The sequence below is a fragment of the Rattus norvegicus genome, chromosome 1, assembly GCF_036323735.1.
Source record: "Rattus norvegicus strain BN/NHsdMcwi chromosome 1, GRCr8, whole genome shotgun sequence".
Lineage (NCBI taxonomy): Eukaryota > Metazoa > Chordata > Mammalia > Rodentia > Muridae > Rattus > Rattus norvegicus.
Window position 1 is genome coordinate 112601143 of NC_086019.1, and position 14993 is coordinate 112616135.

Consider the following 14993-nt stretch of genomic DNA (forward strand, 5'->3'; position numbering starts at 1 on the left):
GCCCTCCCCCCATAGACTAGTTCACTGGGGGTTCAGTCTTAGCAGGACCCAGGGCTTCCCCTTCCACTGGTGCTCTTACTAGGATATTCATTGCTACCTATGGGGTCAGAGTCCAGGGTCAGTCCATGTATAGTCCTTAGGTAGTGGCTTAGTCCCTGGAAGCTCTGGTTGCTTGGCATTGTTGTACATATGGGGTCTCGAGCCCCTTCAAGCTCTTCCAGTTCTTTCTCTGATTCCTTCAACAGGGGACCTATTCTCAGTTCAGTGGTTTGCTGCTGGCATTCGCCTCTGTATTTGCTGTATTCTGGCTGTGTCTCTCAGGAGTGATCTACATCCGGCTCCTGTCGGTCTGCACTTCTTTGCTTCATCCATCTTGTCTAATTGGGTGGCTGTATATGTATGGGCCACATGTGGGGCAGGCTCTGAATGGGTGTTCCTTCAGTCTCTGTTTTAATCTTTGCCTCTCCCTTCCCTGCCAAGGGTATTCTTTTTCCTCATTTAAAGAAGGAGTGAAGCATTCACATTTTGATCATCCGTCTTGAGTTTCGTTTGTTCTAGGGATCTAGGGTAATTCAAGCATTTGGGCTAATAGCCACTTATCAATGAGTGCATACCATGTATGTCTTTCTGTGATTGGGTTAGCTCACTCAGGATGATATTTTCCAGTTCCAACCATTTGCCTACGAATTTCATAAACTCATTGTTTTTGATAGCTGAGTAATATTCCATTGTGTAGATGTACCACATTTTCTGTATCCATTCCTCTGTTGAAGGGCATCTGGGTTCTTTCCATTTTTTGGCTATTATAAATAAGGCTGCGATGAACATAGTGGAGCACGTGTCTCTTTTATATGTTGAGGCATCTTTTGGGTATATGCCCAAGAGAGGTATAGCTGGATCCTCAGGCAGTTCAATGTCCAATTTTCTGAGGAACCTCCAGACTGTTAATCACATATTTATAGTATATAATATTTAATGTATTACAAATCACAAATAATTTAATATGTATAATATAGTATATTATATATTGCATATGTGACATATATGGTATAAAACACACCATATATAAAATTATATATATATTACTTATGTAACTATATGTCTATGTAGAGAGATATAGATAAAATATATAGATTATTATATATTTTAAAGCATAATAGTATATATCTTATGTGTAGCATTTCCTATATGTAATATTTATTATATAATATTAAATTAAACATTATGTTTTTATGTTCATATCATGCTACATGTATAACATAAAATATATAATATCTATCATAGATGTATATATAATACATGTTATATATTTGTGTATGATATACATGTGTGTGTGCATATATACATGAACATTGACATATGTATATATATGATATATTTATTATAGTCATTATATATCACAAATATGTGTTTGATATAATACATTATTTATATATATTATATATATTAATACAAATATCTATCATGTGATAGATATAAAGTTTAAAATGTGTATGTAATATATAAATGCATTATTTTCATGAAACTAAATATAATTTAAATCTCATTTCTTCTCACTGTCTTAGATTTAGAAGTATACTCTCACTCATGAAATTTATGTATCTGAGAGCCATTTTTTAATTGTATTATATTTATTATATTATATGTAATTTCAGGTGAATAGAAAGCCATGTGATTCCCCATGAACAGTTTTCTTTCCTCCCACTCCCCTTGGATTACTCCCCCCTTTCCTTCTACAAATAACACCAACTACTGTTTTTCCAAATTTCCATCTTCAAGTTGTCTGTATCTGGTATACTATTCTCTAGCTCTATGACCCATAGTCATGTCTGAGTTTCAAATTTTCTGCTGTTACTCTGACTTATATAGTCTCATCAAAAGATTTAGAACTAGAAACTGCATAAGAGAGAGAACATGAGATCTCTGTTTCTGGGTCTCCTTTATAAAATTCAATATACACTTTTATAGTGCTTCCAGCTGAATATTGTGTGTGTGTGTGTGTGTGTGTGTGTGTGTGTGTGTGTACATTTCCATGTCTATTCATCAGCTAAGGATTTTTATAGAGTATTTAAATTTCTAGCCATTTGTTTTTTTTCTTTCTCTTCCTCCTCTCTCCTTTCTTCTCTCCCTCCTCTTCCCCCCTCTCTCTGTCTTTTTTAAATGAGGCCTAACCGTGTGAATCACATTGCTTTATGTTAACACTATATAATACCTTGCCTTTGTCTTCAAGGGAAACTCCTGTATGGGAGTCACAAATGCTATCTTTCTGACTGTTGTTCTATTTTTGGACTTAAATTCAGTGACCACTACACACACAACCCCTTACACATGCACCATGCTAGCACTTTTTTGAGACAATTTAACCGGGAAGGGGAATAACAATCGAAATGTAAATAAGAAATACTCAAGTTAATAAAGATGAAAAAAGGAATATTTAATGTAAATATGGTTATATATGAATGACCTCAGATTGCTTACAGTATGGAACAAGATATATAGTTCAAATTGTCTCAATTAGGGTCATCAAAATATAAAATGTCTTCAGTGCCTAAAGATAAAATAAACCTATATGATGGAAAAATAGTCAAATGTACAAAAAGATTTTTAAAGTTCCTGGAATTATCATAGAAATATAATTATTTTTAAACCAAACTCAGGTTCTCATTAATACTTTGATATATGTAACCTGCTAAAGGTTTATTTTTATTTTTATTTTTATTTTTCAGCCATGTTCATGTGTGTATGTCAGTGGGCAATCACCTATGAACACAGATATCTTTAGAGGAGAAGAGCATTAGGCTCCCCATGGAGCTGTATTTATAAGTGGTTGTAAACTGACAATGTGGGTGCAGGAATTTTACTTCAGGTCTTCTACAAGACAAGCACATGCTTTTAATAACTGAGCCATCTCTCCAGCCCTTGATGCTGTAAAAGTTTTATTAGCATTACCAGTGGTTCTATTAAGCAGAAATTAATTTCTAAGAGAAGCATTTTTGTCAGTTATTGTTAATTGTGCCTATGAAGACTTAGAGGATTAACGTAGTTTACATGCAGCCAAATTTAACCACATATCATATTCATAACTCTATAACTCTAGTTCTTATGGGCAAGATGGGCAAAAGCTGCCACACTAGAACACAGGTTTTGTGGAAGCTGTCTAATATATCAGCTAGAGGTAGGAACCATTGCAGGTCAGAGACATAGGCTAGTGAAGGGAACTGAGCATGAAGCGCTGAACTCCCTGAAATTGTCTGAAAGCCATTTTTAAAAGAATGAACATGTATCTTGTCAATTCCTCAGCCCACTTTTTTATCTACAGCCCTACCACAGTGCCCATTATGTAATTTGATGTTTACTTGTAGTCTTTGTATTTTCTTTTATTTTTATTAACTTTATTTATTTGTTTGTTTATTTATTTATTTATTTATTCTTTCATTTTTCTACCCCAATATCAACCCTATTTTTCCTTCCATCACTCCTCACCCAGATCATTCTCCTTCCTTCCTCCCCTTCTGCTTTGTGCAGAGGTATACCCCCTTTAGGTATCATCCCCATCTCCCAGCAATAGAATCACCCTTACCAGCAACCTCAAGCCCATCAAGTCCATATATATATATATATATATATATATATATATATATATATATATATGTATGCATGGAGCGTAGTTAGAGCTCATGTTTGCACTTTGTTTGGTGATTCAGTGTGTGGGAGTCCCCAAGAGTCCAGGATATGTGCCTCTGTTGTTCTTCCTGTGGAGTCCCTCTTTTCTTTGAGTTCCTCAATCCTTCATACAACTCTTTTAGAAGACTCCCGGAGGGATCTCTGCATCTGTTTTTACTGGCTGTTGGGTGCAATCTCTCAGAACAGTAATGCTAGACTCCTGTCTGCAAACATAACAGAGCATAATTAATAGTTGGTTCTTGCCGATGAGATGGGTCTTAATTCAGGACAGCCATTGACTGGTCATTCTCTCTGTCTCTGTTCTACCTTTGTTCTGTACAACTTGTAGGAAGGACACATTTTGGGCTGAAGGTTTTGTGGGTGGGTTGTTATGCTTATTCTTCCACTGGGAGTCTTTCCTGGCTACAGAAAGTAGCTACTTCATAATCCATATTCCCCATTGCTAGGAGTCTCAGCTACTGTTCTCTATAGACCTCCTGTGGTTTCCTCTCATTCCAGGTGGTGGATACATCCTAGAAATTGTCCCTACCACCCCAGATTCTCTCTCTCTCTCTCTCTCTCTCTCTCTCTCTCTCTCTCTCTCTCTCTCTCTCCTGTTCTCCCTATATCTGATTAACCCCACTCTAACTTGGTACCCTCCTCATCCATTCTCCCACTATACACTTCATACATCTATTTCATTTCCCTTTGGAGAAAGACATTCCACTTGGGCCCTTGTTATTTTGGTTCTGGTGCTCTTTGTTTATAGTGTGGTTATCTTATACTTTATGGCTATTATGCATTTATAAGTGATAAGTGAGTGCGCACCATGTATGTATTTTGGGCCTTTGCTACCTCACTCAGGATGGCATTTGACTCCTTACAGCTTAACCTAAGATTTCATGAAGCAAGGAGACTCAAGTCTATAGCAAACACCGCTTAATATTTTTCTTTTGTTATAATCTATGTTACATAAAATAGTTTGTAAAACCTCACTTTTGCAGAAATGCATCATGAATCAAAAAACTCTTAAAGAATAAAAACTGAATGATACATTGTAGGAAAAAACAGCATCATGTTACAGTGCAAAATTATGTTACTTCTACCAGTGTTATTATCTACCAATCTACCTGTCTAACTGTAAAACTTTGGCCAATTAATGTGATTCTATTTGTTATACTACCGCAAGGCACTATTAGAAATTATGAGTTTAAAAAGTGAAGATTGGAAAAATGATTTTCTAATTTTAACTAATTTTATCAGACATTTAAATTAAAAATGGTAAATGAATCTAGAAAATATTATTAATGTTTATCATAAAGACACACAAATAGATACTTTTATAATTTTTCATTAAGAATTTATGATTTTACTTCATAATATTAATTACAAATTAAAAATGTCCACAAGTATAAATAAATGTAATGAAAGCCAATCAGATTTATCTAGCTTAAAGATAAACCCATATTAGATACAACTTAATAGTCTTCTCTTCACTTCATTGACCTAGAACACAAATTGATTTGGAAGTGATATGGTGACCACTAGACAGTGTGACTTTGTTTCTGCATTTAGGCCATTTAGGCAATATGTGACTCCACTTCCTGAAAATGCTCTCTGGAATAAAAATAAGTGACAAAGGGGTATATCAAGATTAGGGACAACAAAATATAATGTGTGTTTGCAATAGACTAATTAAGAAGCAGAAAGCTTGTTTTTTTCTGTTTTTTTTTTCTGTGCTATAGTAGTTATAGAAAAAAAATGAAATAAATCTAGTCTTCCACCAACAATGAACAAATAATATATGATACAGGTGGAATCTGCGTGTTTCAGTAAAAGGAGCCAGCAACTTCAAGAAAAGAAGGTGAGGGAATACATATGAAAACATAACAAAATGTGAGTGCAATGACTCAGAAGGTGCAAATTTTCTTCATTTTTCTGTTACTTCAGGTTACATATCTAGGAAGCTGTCACTGTACATTTTAACCCACAAAAGAGGCATGGTCACTTGGCTGCATGGTCAAGATAACCTGTTTATAAGCATTAATATTAGAATAGCCAATTTTGTTTGTTTGTTTGTTTATAAAGAACCCCTGGAGTATTGGGTGACATAATAAGTAATATAAGAAGATACAGGATTTCTTCTCTTGTTTTCCCTGGATCTGCATACCAAGATTGCAAACATGCACCAACAAGCAAGTTTTATATCATGCTGAGGATGAAGGTCAAGACTTTATGCATGTTAAGCAAGTAATTTGCTAACTGAGTTATAGTACCAATTATCCTTACTTCATTTAATATGAGTAAAATGCTCCTCATTGTGCAAAATTGTGTGTCATAGTAGAACTGAGAAAATTGAAACACTATAGATGCAAAGTTTATGCTGAATACTTTAGAAAGGGCCAGTGCTCATGGATAAGAAAAACAGAGAGAAGGTGAGAGATGAAGACACCAAGAAAGATAGAGTGGGCAGAATTTTACCTCAGAATTTAAGATAAATCTGCACAGTAAGTGGGTCTGCGATTATGCTGGTTAATTATGCTGGTACTATTACAGTCAAAAAGAGTGACACATGACATACGTATTAATCTCTTATAATAAAATCATGACCTCAAACACATGTCCTTGACCCTTGCAGGTCCTAAAATTTCAGGGACAGCGATATCCAATCTCTAAGGTGAAGTGAGAAATTGTGGTAATGCAGCAAAATAATGGCCTCAGATGGGGGACTTGTGTAAACACATTCTCAGATATTATAATGTGGCCTCACACATGAAAACAATCATGTTCTTTAACAATGAAAGGTAAATGTATTACCAAGAAGCCTTTGAGTTTCAGATTGAACAACCTTTCATTCTCCTGAGGCTTCTTTTCCTTCATTGAGCCTTTTTCCTGAGCCCTGTAATATGGTGAAATGCAACAGGCTGAGGTACTGATCTAGACAGCTTTGCCCTGCAGCATAGAGAGGAGCTCTGCCTGAGACAGGGTCGATTCTGAGGTAATCAGTAAGGTTGTGTGTAAGGAAGTGTGAATATCTGCGAATTTGCTGTCCAGCAAACCTGCCTGCATAGATCACAAATCCACCTCTTTGGTCAGGTAGAAAGTAATATGCACCAGGTATGGGAAACCCATCCATACAGGAAACAAAATTACAAACTTCCTCTGTAAATATGCCTACATGTTAATGAAAATCAGTAAGAGAAAGTGTATGGAGTTGTTCATAATTCTTTCTTTGTTATTAAAGCCCATGTTCTAATAGTGAGGCAATCTGACTTCTGGTGTTATTATACTTAGTATGACTTGAGTTAACATTGTATGGATACACATGGGTGTAATAGTATACATGTCTGTATATATGTCCCATGTGCTGGCACACACTTGTGAAAGTGTAGGGAGGCCTGAGACTGGCATGGCTTTCCTCCTTGATTGATCTCTGTCTTATAAACTGAGCTAGCTGCTTTGACCAGGACAGCTAGCTGGTGGCTCCTAAATTTCTGTTTGTGCCTCTGTCAGAGGATTATAGGCCAGCAGCCATGCCTAACACCCTGTTCATATGTTGTTCGCTATTTACAGGAAAGGGTAATTATTTCTATCTTCTTAGTCCCTTTCCATCACAGGGCACCCTTCAGAATTGTCTCTACACATTTTGTGTCAGTAGTGATTCCTATCAATAAGTACTTAGTTTGTTTTACAATAGCATTCAGGAATAATAGTCCCCATTTCTAGTTCAGTCATTTTCTTGCACTTCTGTTTTGCAACACGAAAGTCCAAAGTCCTAGGTGGAAGATAATAGACAACCTTCAGATGATTTATTCAACTCTTCCTTTACATCTGTGCTTCTCAGTTTTTTCTGCCTCAGCTCCATATATCTTTCCTCATGATTAATGTGGTTTTGTTGGAGTTCCAAAAGCATCAAACAATTCTACATACGTATACTATGCATGCTGAGTTACTGGAAAGGCTTAAAATAGCAAAGGTTTGTAGCTGTTATTAGTTCTTCTGTCTGTATTTTTGAGATAGTGTCTCTACAGGACAGGAGGACTCTACATTTGCTATATAAAGTTTGGGCTTGGACTTTTATCTTTTTCTTAAATATGGGATAATTTTATTTACATTTCAAATGTTATCTACTTTCCCAGGTTCCTGGCCATAAGCCCCCTATACCATCCACCTCCCCTTGTTCCTTAAGTGTGTTTTCCCTCCCCAACAACTGTACTTTCTGCCCCCCGCCCTGACATACCCCTGCACTGAGGGGTCCAGTCTTGGCAGCACCAAGGGCTTTCCCTCCTATTGGTGCCCAACAAGGCCATCATCTGCCACAAATGTAGCTGAAGCCATGGCTTTGTCCACGTGTAGTCTTTGGGCAGTAGTTAAGTCACTGGGAGCTCTGGTTGGTTGGCATTGTTGTTCTTATGGGGTTGCAAGCCCCTTCACCTCTTTCAATCCTTTCCCTAATTCCTCCAACGGAGACCCAGAACTCAGTTCAATGGTTTGCTCCTAGCATTCTCCTCTGTATTTGACTTGCTCTGGCTGACCCTCTCAGGAGACAGCTATATCAGGCTCCTGTCAGAATGCACTTCTTGACTACATCAATATTATCTAGCTTTGGTGGCTATATACCCAAGTGGGGCAGGTTATAAATGGGTATTACTTCAATCTCTGCTCCAAACGTTGTCTCCATATACCCTCCTATGAATATTTTTGTTGGCCCTTTTAAGAAGGACTAAGGAATCCACATTTTGGTCATTCTTTTCTTGAGCTTCGTGTGGTCTGTGGATTCCTCTTGGATATTCAAGGTTTTGGGCTAATACCCAATTATCAGTGAGTGTATACTGTGTGTGTATTTTGTGATTGTGTTACCTCACTCATAATGATATTTTCTAGTTACACCATTTGCTCATGCATTCCATGAAACCATTTTTTGATAGACAAGTAGTACTCCATTGTGTAGACGTACCTCGCTTTCTGTATCCATTTCTCTGTTGAAGGTTATCTGGGTTCTTTCCAGGTTCTGGCTATTATTCCAGCTTCTGCTATGAACGTAGTGGAGCATGTGTCTTTGTTGTATCTTGGAACAACTTTTGGGTATCTGCCCAGGAGAGGTATAGCTGGGTCCTTAGGTAGTGCAATGTTCAATTTTCTGAGGGTTCACATAAATGTTGGATATTATATTCCACTTCTGCCTATAGAAATTGCATCCCAAAATGCTTTCAGAGGGCAGAGATTTACTATATATTCCTCATTTTGTATAGTTCTGAAATTTAGACTAAATTAGCTAAGAATTCTTTTCTCTTATTAGGCCGAGTTTTCATAGAAATCTTTCTCTACTTTGTTCTTATTTTTTATTTTATAATATTGCTTATGTGCTTAATTCTTCATAAATATTCTTCATGTGTTCATTTTTTTTATATTTCCCAATTGATATTTCAGGTCATGTTTTCTTTGGAACCAGGTTTCAAACCAACCAAAACACTAGTTTTAATAGTAAGATATTACCATTAAGTAAATTTTCAATATGAATCATATAGAAAAAATTAGATTTATTTACATAAATGTGTATAAAGCATAACTTGGGTGACAAAAGTCTCCAACCTAAAACTTGTAACTTAAAGTTAAAACCTTATTATGTGTACAGAAAGCTACTTACCCCTACAAAGGTTCTACACCTAGATTCTTATCAAGGTCTAGGCACTATTATTTGTGGTAGATAAAGTAATATCTTATTAAAAATATCAGAGATTTTAACCTCATGGATATGTCCACACAGGCACAAAAACTGAGAAGTTAAAATAGTTACAGTTTGTGCAGGAAGTAATACAGCCTCACAGTATGAGACTCACAGCACTTCAGATTGTGATACTGTAAGAATCACAAATTCCCCAGCACCCTAAATTCAACAAAATGAGTCAGTCACTCATGTACCACCTGCTATCACCTTTACATTCTTAGTTTACTGCACTGGATTTCCCAGGTCTCCTCCTTCCTGGAAGTCACCCTGCAATGTGTTTACAACATCTCTCTCATCATTGCTAGAAAAGACATGTTGGGTCAAAAAAAGGGCCTGAAGCTAGAGGCTTCACAGAGTCAATGACTTCCCACCTCCTTGACTGACAGCTTCAGAGTCAAGTAAGTCCTGTCTTTGTGTTCTCCCTAATCAAGGTAGAACCATCTCTGAGAGTATCATAGGTACTTAAAAAGTGCAATAGCTACAGTAACGGCCTTCAGTTACTAAATCTTTATGTGTTCATTTTTCTTATATTTCCCAATTGATATTTCAGTTCATGTTTTCTTTGGAACCAGGTTTCAAACCAACCAAAACACTAGTTTTAATAGTAAGATATTACCATTAAGTAAATTTTGGATTTAGTATTTTCATGGATAAACTAACCCTTTGACCAAGTTTTGCCGTAGTATATGCTGCATATGGGATTGTGAGTACACAGCATTATCAGGAAGGAGGGACAGTTGTTTGCTAAGGGTAGGATCCTTCTGTAAGTGAAAAATGAAAGGATTTCAAGTCATACTTCCATACAAATGCTTCTTCAATAGAGTTTTTCTGTAGCATATTCTCTGAATTTTTTTGTGTAAACATAAGGGAACATTATTTTGATATTAATTCTATTTACCTAGAAAGTTGACTTTCATGCTTTCAGAAGCATTATTAGAATAATTTAGGATTTTGTCATTTGCCAATTGAAAATGAGACAAAATGAGAAGTGAATTAAGATTACAACTGACAAGAAAATGAACGGTGTGATGGCATTTCAAAGAAAATTTAAAATTGTTTTAGCAAATTGCATATTATCCACTATAAATGAAATTGTAAAATACATTTTGAGATGTGAAGCTGCTTTAGAGCATTTTTGTTTGAAAGAACATAAGATATTGCCTTTTCTCATGGCTGACTCCTTTCTCTAACTCCTCTGTCGGGGACCCTGTTCTAAGAAGTTCAATGATTGGCTGAGAGAATCTGCCTATGTATTCATCAGACTCTGGCAGAGCCTCTCAGGAGACAACTATATCATGTTCCTGTCAGCATGTGCTTCTTGGCATCCACAATATTCTCTGAGTTTGGTGGCTGTATATGGGATGCATTCCCAGGTGGGGCAGTATCTGGATGGCATTTCCTTCAGTCTCTGCTCGACATTTTATCTCTGCATTTCTTCGTTTAAGTATTTTTGTTCCCCCTTCTAAGAAGAACTGAAGCATCCATACTTTGGTCTTCTTGAGCTTCATGTGATCTGAGAATTTTATCTTGAGTATTCGGAGCTTTGGGTTTAATATCCACTTATCAGTGAGTGCACACAATATGTTTTTTTCATGATTGGGTTACCTCACTCAGGATGTTATTTTCTAGTTCGAGACACTTGCCTAATAATTTCATGAAGGCATTGTTTTTAATAGTTGAGTAGTAAGTATTCCATTGTAAAAATGTACCACATTTCTGTCAATTGCTCTGTTGAAGGACATCTGGGTTCTTTCCAGCTTTTGGCTATTTTAAATAAGGCTGCTATGAACATAGTGGAACATGTCCTTATTCTAGGTTAGAGCATCTTTTGGATATATTCTCAGGAGTAGTATAGCTGTATCCTCAGGTAGCACTATGTCCAATTTTCTCAGGAATTGCCAACTGATTTCCAGAGAGGTTGCACAGCTTGCAATCCCCCCAACTATGGAAAAATGTTCCTCTTTCTCCTCATGCTTGACGGCCTTGACTGTCACCTGATTTTTTGATTTTAGTCATTCTGACTGCTGTGAGGTAGAATATCAAGATTGTTTTGATTTGCCTTTCCCTGATGACTAAGGATGTTGAACATTTTTTAGGTGCTTCTTGGCCATTCTATATTCCTTGTTTGAGAATTATCTGTTTATCTCTGTATGCCCATTTTTATAAGGTTGGTCAATTCTTGCAATAGGAATAAAAACATCATGATATGGGTACAGAAACAAGCAAGTAGATCAATGGAACAGAATTGACAACCCAAAAATAAATCCACATACCTATGATCACTTGATCTTCGACAAGCTAAAAGCATCCAGAGGAAAAACGACAGCCTTTTCAACAAATTTTCTTGGTTCAGCTGGAGGTTTGCATGTAGAAGAATTGTTACGGTTTAAACGTGATAAGTGTTGAATTTTGTGAAATGCATTCTCAGCATCTCATGAAATGATCATGTGGTTCTTATTTTTGAGTTTGTTTATATAGTGCATTACGTTGATGGTTTTCTATATATTAAACAATCCCTGCGTCCGTGGAATGAAGCCTACTTGATCATTATGGATGATTGTTTTGATGTGTTCTCAGAATCAGTTTGCAAGAATTTAATTGAGTATATTTACGTCAATATTCATAAGGGAAATTGGTCTGAAGTATTCTTTCTTTGTTTGGTCTTTGTGTCGTTTCAGTATAAGAGTAATTTTGGCTTCACAGAAGGAATTTGGAAGTGATCTGTCTATTTCAATTTTGTGGAATAATTTAGATAGTATTGGTATGAGATCTTCTATGAAGGTCTGACAGAATTCTGCACTAAATCCTTATGGTCCTCTGTTCTTTGTAGTTGGCAGACTTTTAATGACTGCTTCTATTTCTTTAGGAATTATGGGGTTGTTTAGATGGTTTATTTGTTTCTGATTTAACTTTGGTACATGGTATCTGTCTAGAAAAATTTTCATTTCCTCCAGATTTTCCAGTTTTGTTGAATATATGCTTTTTTAGTAGCATCTGATTTTTTTAACTTCCTCAGATTGTGTTGTTATGTCTCCCTTTTCATATATGATTTTGTTAATTTGGATACACCCTCTGTGACCTCTGGTTAGTCTCACTAAGGGTTTATCTATCTTGTTGATTTTCTCACAGAACCAGCTACCAGTTTTTCTTTCATTCTCTGATTCTTTGTATAGTTCTTTTCATTTCTACCTGGTTGTTTTCAGCCATGAGTTTGATTATTTCCTGCCTTCTACTCCTCTTGGGTTTATTTATTTTGGAAATCAGTCTGAAGGTTCCTCAGAAAATTGCATGTTCCACTACCTGAGGATCCAGCTATAACTCTTCTGGGCATATACCCAAATGATGCTCCAACATACAAAAAAGACACATGCTCCACTACATTCATAGAAGCCTTATTTATAATGGCCAGAAGCTGGAAAGAACTCAGATGCCCTTCAACAGAGGAATGGATTCAAAAAATGTGGTACATCTACACAAAAACAATGACTTCATGAAATTCATAGGCAAATGGAATGAACTAGAAAATATCATCCTGAGTGAGGTAACCCAATCGCAGAAAAACATACTTGGTATGCACTCATTGATAAGTGGATACTAGCCCAAGAGCTGAAATTACCCAAGATGCAGTCCACAGACCACAGGAAGCTCAAGAGGAAGAACGACCAAAATTCAGATGTCCCCACCTCTTCTTAAAAGTGGGGAAAGATATCCTTAGAAGAGGATATGGAAGCAAAAGTTTAGAGCAGTGACTGAAGGAACGGCCATTCAGAGCCTGCCCCACATGTGGCCCATATATGAACAGCTACCAAAACTAGATAAGATTGATGAAGCTAAAAAGTGCATGCTGAAAGGGACTGGATATAGATCTCTCCTGAGAGACACATCCAGAGCATGTCCAGTACAATGCTAGCAGCAAACCACTGAACTGAGAACAGGACCCCCTTTGGGGGAATTAGAGGAAGGATTGAAAGATTTGCAGGAGCTTGCAACCCCATTAGAACAACAATGCCAACCAACCAGAGCTTCCAGGGAATAAACCACCACCAAAAGACTATACATGGACTGACCCAGGGCTCCAACTGCATATGTAGCAGAGAATAGCCTTGGGGGGGGTACCAGTGGAAGGGGAAGCCCTTGGTCCTGCTAAGGTTCGACCACCAGTGCAGGGGAATGTGAAGGATGGGGGGTGGTAAGGGGGTGCATGGAGGGAACCCCCGTGTGAGGGATAGGTAGGAGATGATGGCTTTTGGACAGGAAGCTGGGAAAGGGAATAACATTTGAACTATAAGTGAAGAAATACATCTAATAAAAATTGAATAACAGAAAAGTGATATGTGTAGCAGTAATTTGATACATTGCATTTTTAACATTACCCCCACATGAACAGAATAGGACATTTAAAATGTAAATTTCATGTTACATATATTCACCTATTTTTGATACCCTAAGTTGCTTCTAATTAAAAATAAAAAAGAAAGAACTTTAATGATTTTGTTTACACCAAATATCCTCAGATTTCAAAACTGTTAAATTTTTTTCTTAATTTTTTTAATTTCTTTGTGAAAATTGCTGATTTTAGTTGACTATAAATAGCACATGGCTAAATAATTTATGAGCTACAGAAAATAAACAGTGATAATATTGATGTGTAAAGCTTTTAGTTAATGATATTTATGCATCTCTACACACTTTCATTTCTGTCTATTTAGAACAAGTTGAAAGAAATACCTTCTGTACTCTCAAGTATCTCTCAGCTTTTAAGAACTAATAGATGTGTGTATATATAGTAATTAAAAATTTTACCTATATTTAATAAGCATTTTTAGTATCATAGTCAATGACATATATGAACAACATTTCAATATAGAATTGTAGACCTCAAAATAACATCTAGTGTTCAAGAACATAAGTTTTCATCAATGACAATGAGTGCAGTCATATATTGAATTTTTCTCATTACTGGGACATTCCAACTGCTAAGAAGCTATTTAAAGGAGATTTAATGTTGCTCATGATTTGAGAATAGATAGTCCATCAGGGCAAGAAAACATGGCAGACATAGCTCTATAGTTCTGATGAGAGTATGTAGCAGGTGCTATACACAATTTGACTTGATAGGCAACAAGGTTTGTATAAACTTTAAGGTTCAACTCTATTCAGCTAGTCCATATAGCAAAGCTCTAAAGCACTATTTCCCAAAGAATCCACAACCTCCTAAAACAGCCCCTCCTCAAAGACACAAAAAGTCATTAAATGCAGAATCTCAGGGCAGATCTGTCATAGTTGTCACAGTAAACAGTGGTTTTGGTTCTTTAAAAAGTTGGGCTAATAGCCACTTATCAATGAGTGCATATTGAATTGCCTTAGATGCACAGAACATATGAAACTCAAGACGGATGATCAAAATGCGAATACTTCACTCCTTTAAAAGTGGAACAAGAATACCCTTGGCAGGGAATAGGGAGGCAAAGATTAAAACAGAGGCAGAAGGAACACCCATTCAGAGCCTGCCCCACATGTGGGCCATACATATACAGCCACCCAATTAGATAAGATGGATGAAGCAAAGAAGTGTAGGCCTACAGGAACCGGATGTAGATCT